Source organism: Salvia splendens, chromosome 14, assembly GCF_004379255.2.
Source record: "Salvia splendens isolate huo1 chromosome 14, SspV2, whole genome shotgun sequence".
Taxonomy (NCBI): Eukaryota; Viridiplantae; Streptophyta; class Magnoliopsida; order Lamiales; family Lamiaceae; genus Salvia; species Salvia splendens.
The window spans coordinates 10,134,123-10,140,344 of NC_056045.1; the positions used below are offsets into that span (position 1 = coordinate 10,134,123).

The 6,222-nt window shown below is 43.6% G+C and overlaps 1 long non-coding RNA gene across 1 annotated transcript; it reads right to left on the reverse strand.

Moving 5' to 3' along the window:
- Positions 1-666: 666 nt before the first annotated feature.
- Positions 667-1,116, reverse strand: LOC121764710. Its single transcript, XR_006042611.1, has 2 exons — positions 1,000-1,116; positions 667-899 (listed from the first exon to the last, which is right to left on the reverse strand). It is a non-coding gene; the product is annotated as an uncharacterized LOC121764710 (long non-coding RNA).
- Positions 1,117-6,222: the final 5,106 nt, after the last annotated feature.

Here is a 6,222-nt window from a genome sequence, read left to right on the forward strand (position 1 = left end):
TTACCGCCAAGCTTTGGAAATGTTCACAACGTATTCCATGTATCCCAACTCAGGAAGTATGTGTTTGATCCGAAGCACGTGGTTCATCAGGAGGAGATGATATTAAATCCGGATCTAAGTTATGAGGAAAAACCGAAGGCAATTCTGGACAGGAAGGTGCAGCAGTTAAGAAACAAATCCATTCCTTCAGTGAAAGTACTTTGGGAGCACCACGGGCAGGAAGAGGCCACGTGGGAGTTGGAAGATAAGATGAGGGAGCAATATCCCGAGCTGTTCGAGTAAAGCCGTACAAATTTCGGGACGAAATTTCGTTTAAGGAGGGTGGAATGTGACGCCCCGGATTTTTAATCGTTTTATCAGATTCTTTTAGCGCGATTAATGTCCGTATGAACGAAGGATATCTTGTTGTAATCTTCGACGTCGAATCGAATTAAGTATTTTTGTTGAGGAGGAAAGTTTAAGTGCAACAAGGATTTCTATTTAAATAGCAAGATTTTAAATAAGAGATTATTGGAATTGGTTGAAGAAAAAGCAAATACAACTTCATGAGATAATTGGTATACAAAAGAAAAGGGTGCAAGAATAAAAGTAAATTGTGATACTTTTATAAAGGAAAAGTGAGTGCATACAAATAACTCTACATCCAAATGTCTAATGAAGAATAAGAATACTAATAGTACAATACAATACAAGTTGTACAAGTTTTCACATGTGAAAGAGACTTCACATAGCTACACTACCTCCTCCATTCCATCCTTTCAACCCTAGTAGAAAAAGCTAGAAGCTATTTATTTTGGTAAGAAAGCTAAGAAGATGCAGAGGAATCCTTTTCTCTTTCCCCATCCCCTCTCTTCTCGGTTCCTGCTCCCACCAAACATCAAGAAGGACAGCCTTTCCACCTGCAAAATTTTAGCATGAACTTGGGGATTAAAATTTTGACACAAAGGATAAAGGTGGGACACAAGCTCAAAGAAGAAATAATTGGCAAGCAAGGACAACCAAAGGTGGAAGTAAGGACTCCCTTTCACCAAGGCTCAAGCAACCGCCAAAGGACTTCCTCCCCTCAAGAATTTCACTAATCTAGGCATGGAAGCCTCCCAAGGATCAGCCCTCACTAGCCAAGGCTTTGGCCTATAAATACCGCCCTCCCCTCCCCACTCCACACACATAATTACCAAAATCTTGGAAGGCAAAGGAGTGCAGCGGAGTAGGGAGCGGCGGAGCGGAGCAGCGACAGTGAGAAGGGCAGGCCGAAAGAGTTCACCGAGCAAGGTAACTCGATAACTCACTCGTGCATCATATAGACAAATAAGATAGCACAAGAACATAGATTTGCTCAATGTGATTCTTCGCAATTCATAAGCAGTCACAGTAGGGAGACCCCCCCCCCCCCCTCAAACAATGAACAACTTGGGATAGATAAAGCTACTGCCCAACTTCCCCTCAAAGCACAATAATCATTGGAACAAGGATTGATATAACAAAAACATTAGCAAGCTACTGTCCAAACTCAAACTTGGAATGAATCACGAAATGGTGAAAGGGGAAAAGGGGAAGGGTGACTTAGCTTGGTGTGTAGGGCCGTCCGACGGAAGCCGAGTGACGGCGGAGCTCCGGAAACTCCCGCGGAGCAGCTGCATGCCGCGGCAGGGGAAGGAAGGAGGAGGCGACGCCTCCCCTCCACTGGCCGACGGGTTTGAAGGGAGACGGGACGGCGACGCGGGGGAAGGCGAAAATTCGTCGGTCGCCGGGAAGGAGAAAGAAAGAGATGAAGGAGGGAGCGTGAACTACTCTTCCCAGATCGGGAATCTCAATTTGATGAGGGAGAAAGAAAAGAAAATGAGATGTTGGGGGAGTTGACTTTGGTAGAGGGAGAGAGTGGGTTACGATGGATAGAAGGGAGTATGGAGAATTTTGGGCCATTTAAATTATTTGATTTGGGCCCAGAATTTAATAAAAGAAAAGAGGAAAGAAAATGGGTTTTTTTTTCAGTTGGGCCTTGGGAGAAAATCATTGTTGGAGGGAAATTAAATTGGTGCTTGGGAAATTTATATTATTTTGGAAAAGGGATTAATTTAAGGAATTAAGCTTGGAGCTTAATTAAATTAATCTCTAGATAAATTAAGTGTCCCAAAGACGTGAAAAGTTAAGCGGAGATGCGAAGGGCCGACCGGCGTCGCCCCGCGACGCCATGGGCGGCCTTAAGAAAAATCTTAAGAAAAGATCTAAGAAAGGGATTTTCCGAGAATCCATATTTTATTAAATAAGCGCCCAAAGAATTATTTAGAGAAAATAGAATTTCTCCAAAGTTAGTAAAGTGAATAAATAAACTCTGCGGAGTAGTGAAGCCGGTGTAGGATTAAGAGAATCCTATAAACCGAGACAAAGATAGTTGCTATCCAATAGGATGCATGCATTCTTTTTCTCAGAAGGAATAGTTTGAGTACTAATTAGCGTGTTACGCTATTTATTTCTAAAGGAGAAATTGTTCAAGAGGCAAGAAAGGCCGAACGAGGAATTGTTAATTGGAGATAAGCATAACAGGTGGGCTTTCTTTTAATATCCAGCACTATAGTGTGGATATAAAGCAAATGTTTTGAAGTTATGAAATATCATTTCTGAAAAATGAAAATGTGATCATCTCTTTCAAAGTTGTTGTCATGCCATAAAATAATTGTTTTTGAGACCTGTCTGAAAGGGGCTATATGCCGAGACTTTTGGCGATGCCGAAAGGTTAGTAACGAATTCGGTTCCCTATAGGACCGCAAATCCTATTCGGAAAAATGTGCACAAGAGCTGTGAGCCATCCTAGAGAGAGGTTGGCCGGCGAGGGTGTTCGTTGAAGGTGGCCACCTTCACGACACACTAGTTTCTCAGACATGGTAGAATATGAAAGAACTTAGACTGCAGTCGGACTTGTAAGATCACAAAAGAATTTAGTATGCTCGGGCCTTTTGAGAAAACCCCGCGTGATACTGTGGATGGATGACAACTTATATTTGTATGTTTTGTTTTCGGCACGTGTCCACTGAGTACTCCTGTACTCAGCCCTGCATGTATTTATAAATGTGCAGGTTGAACGCCCAGAGAGAGGAGAATTGATCGGAGTCGATGCTAGTAAATAATCGTGTGGATTCCCAGGCGATTCGTGTCCTCATACACGAAGTCGTTCAGTAGGGACCTAGTCCGCTGTGTTTTGTTAAATGAGAATAGAAATGTCTCATCATCGAACTCTGATTCATTTGACTTGTTGAATTACTCTGTTTTGAGAAATTGTAACCGAATACTTGGTTCTTATTTTGTGATATCCATCATTTGGCTTCGGCAAGTTCTTCAGATTCTACCCCCTTTCTATCCCCGCTTCTTTAATCCCCCATTAGTCGCGAATTACTCAATCTCGTTATCCTTAACGAGAATTGGGTCGTGACACGCCAGGGCCCAGCCAGCCATCGAAATCACCAAAGAGTATCGATGATATGGTGCACGATCTCGTCAGTTCTCAGCAGCATATGCAAAACAACCTGCAATCGAACAATGACGTAGTGCATAAGCTTCAAGATGCTCAACAAGAGCAAAAGGCAGCAATGGATATGCTGGCCAAGCAGTTATCCCAGATAGCCACTTCTTTGAGTGATATGAGGGGAAATGAAGGGAAGATTCCCGCCTCCGTAAGGCCACCGGATAGAGCGAATATAAGTCAGATTACCTTGAGATCCGGGAAAGGATATGATGGGCCAGTGGTAAGAACGAAAGAAGCGACAAGCCCCGAGGAAGGCAAGGACGAGAATATAATTCCTAGGCCTAGGAACGTGGAGGGAGGAACTTCCTGGGTCAAGGATGACCTTAAGACAGGGGATTTGGAGAAACCCTTGCCAAGGTCAGCTGAGCCTTTTTTCCTCGATCCAGAGCCGGAGTTGGAGAACGAGGCAGTAAGGGAGGAAACTGGAGAATTCTTAGCTGAAAGCTCTACAGGAGCAGGGAAGCGACTGAAGCCTTTCCCAAGCCGGGGGGAAGCCAAGAAGAAGAAGGAAGAACCGGTGGACTTCATGGATATTTTCGGGAAATTGGAGATTAATCTACCATTTTTACAGGCCTTGAAATTGCCGGTGTTTAGTAAGTTCATCAAGGAATTTATAGCTGGGAAGGCTAGACCCAGTGGGAAAATTTTGATAGGCGAGAACGTCTCTGTAGTGATTCAAAAGCGGAGGATGCCTTCGAAATGCAATGATCCAGGTATGTTTACCTTACCCATCTCTATTGGTGATGTAAAAATCAAGCATGCTATGTGCGATTTAGGTGCATCCATAAATGTGTTACCACTGTCTATATACAAGAAGTTAGTAGGGGTAGGCATGGTGGACACGAAAGTTGTGATCCAATTGGCAGACAGGTCATGCATTTGTCCTGAAGGAGTGCTTGAGAATGTAATAGTAAAGGTACATGACTTCTTGTACCCAGCTGATTTCCATGTGATTAGAATGAGTGATAATGAATCTGCAGAGTCTGGCGGAGTACTTTTAGGGAGACCCTTCCTGCGTACCGCCAAGACTATCATTGATGTTTTTTATGGTACCATCTGCCTTGATTATAATGGGGAGAAATATACATTCAGCATAGATGAGGCAATGAAAAAACCTCTTGACGTCGAAAATTTGCATGTTATAGATGTTATTAACCCCTTGGTCCAGGAATACCTTGAGACAATATTAATGCGGGAACAGATCGAGAATTCTGAGATGAGTCATGCCATTGATAAAGAAGTAGCTAGTTAGTGTCAAGCAATAAACACGAGTGAGTTATCAGATGATGAGCTAGCTGAAGCGATTCTGGAATTCTGTGCAAACCCGAAGCTAGCTAGATCAAGGAAGACACCTTATGTGGCGAGCATGGACAGTTCTACTGAGTCTAAGAAGGGAATCGCAACAGAGTCAACAGAGAAAAATCTCTTGCCTCAGGAAAAAGATGTCCCCAAGAAAGAATTGAAAACAGTTCCACCTGGGCTCAAGTATGCGTATCTGGAGGAGAATGAAAATTTCCCGGTAATTATTAACAGCAGCTTGACCGAGGGACAAGAAGAGAAATTGCTGAATGTGATCCGGAGACACAAGAAGGCTATTGGGTGGACACTCTCTGACTTGGTTGGAATCAGTCCAGATATGTGCATGCATCACATTCGTCTAGAAGAAGGAGCAAAAGCCTGCAGGGACCCGCAACGCAAGTTGAATCTGAACATGAGGGAAGAAGTGCTGAAGGAAGTATTGAAGCAGCTATCCCTAGGAAGCATATATTCCATACCAGACAGTGAATGGGTTAGTCCAGTACATATGGTACCAAAGAAGTCAGGAATACAGGTGGTTAAGAATGATAAAAATGAGTTGGTCCCCACTCGACTTGTTACTGGGTGGAGGAAGTGTATTGACTACCGGAAGCTGAACGCGGCTACTAAGAAGGATCACTTCCCGTTACCTTTCATTGACCAGATGTTGGAGAGGTTGGCGGGCAAGCAATATTTCTGCTTCCTGGATGGATATAGTGGGTATTTTCAAATCTATGTGGATCCCGAGGACCAGGAGAAGACAACTTTCACGTGTCCCTTTGGAACGTATGCTTAAAGACGGATGCCGTTTGGTCTGTGCAATGCGCTAGGCACCTTTCAGCGGTGTATGATGAGTATCTTCTCGGATCTCTTGGAGGATTGCATCGAGATTTTTATGGATGACTTCACTGTGTACGGGAATTCATTTGACTCATGTTTGGCAAGTTTGGATGTAGTGCTGAGGAGGTGTCAGTAGAAGCACTTGGTTTTGAATTTTGAGAAATGTCACTTTATGGTCCCCGAGGGAATTGTCCTAGGGCATGTGGTATCGGAAAGAGGCATACAGGTAGATCAAGCAAAAATCGATGTTATCTCAAAACTGCCTTACCCGACGAATCAGAAAGAGGTGAGAGGATTCCTAGGGCATGTAGGATTTTATAGGAGGTTTATAAAGGATTTTGCGAGAATTGCTCAACCACTCACTCACTTATTGCATAACGATGTGGAGTTTGTTTTCGATGAGGAGTGCAAAAAAGGTTTTCAGTTGTTGAAGGATAGGTTAGTTTCTGCTCCCATTATTAGAGCGCCCGACTGGAATCTACCCTTTGAGATCATGTGCGACGCAAGCGACTACGCCTTGGGAGCGGTGCTAGGTCAAAGAGTTGATGGGAAAAGCTACGTGATTT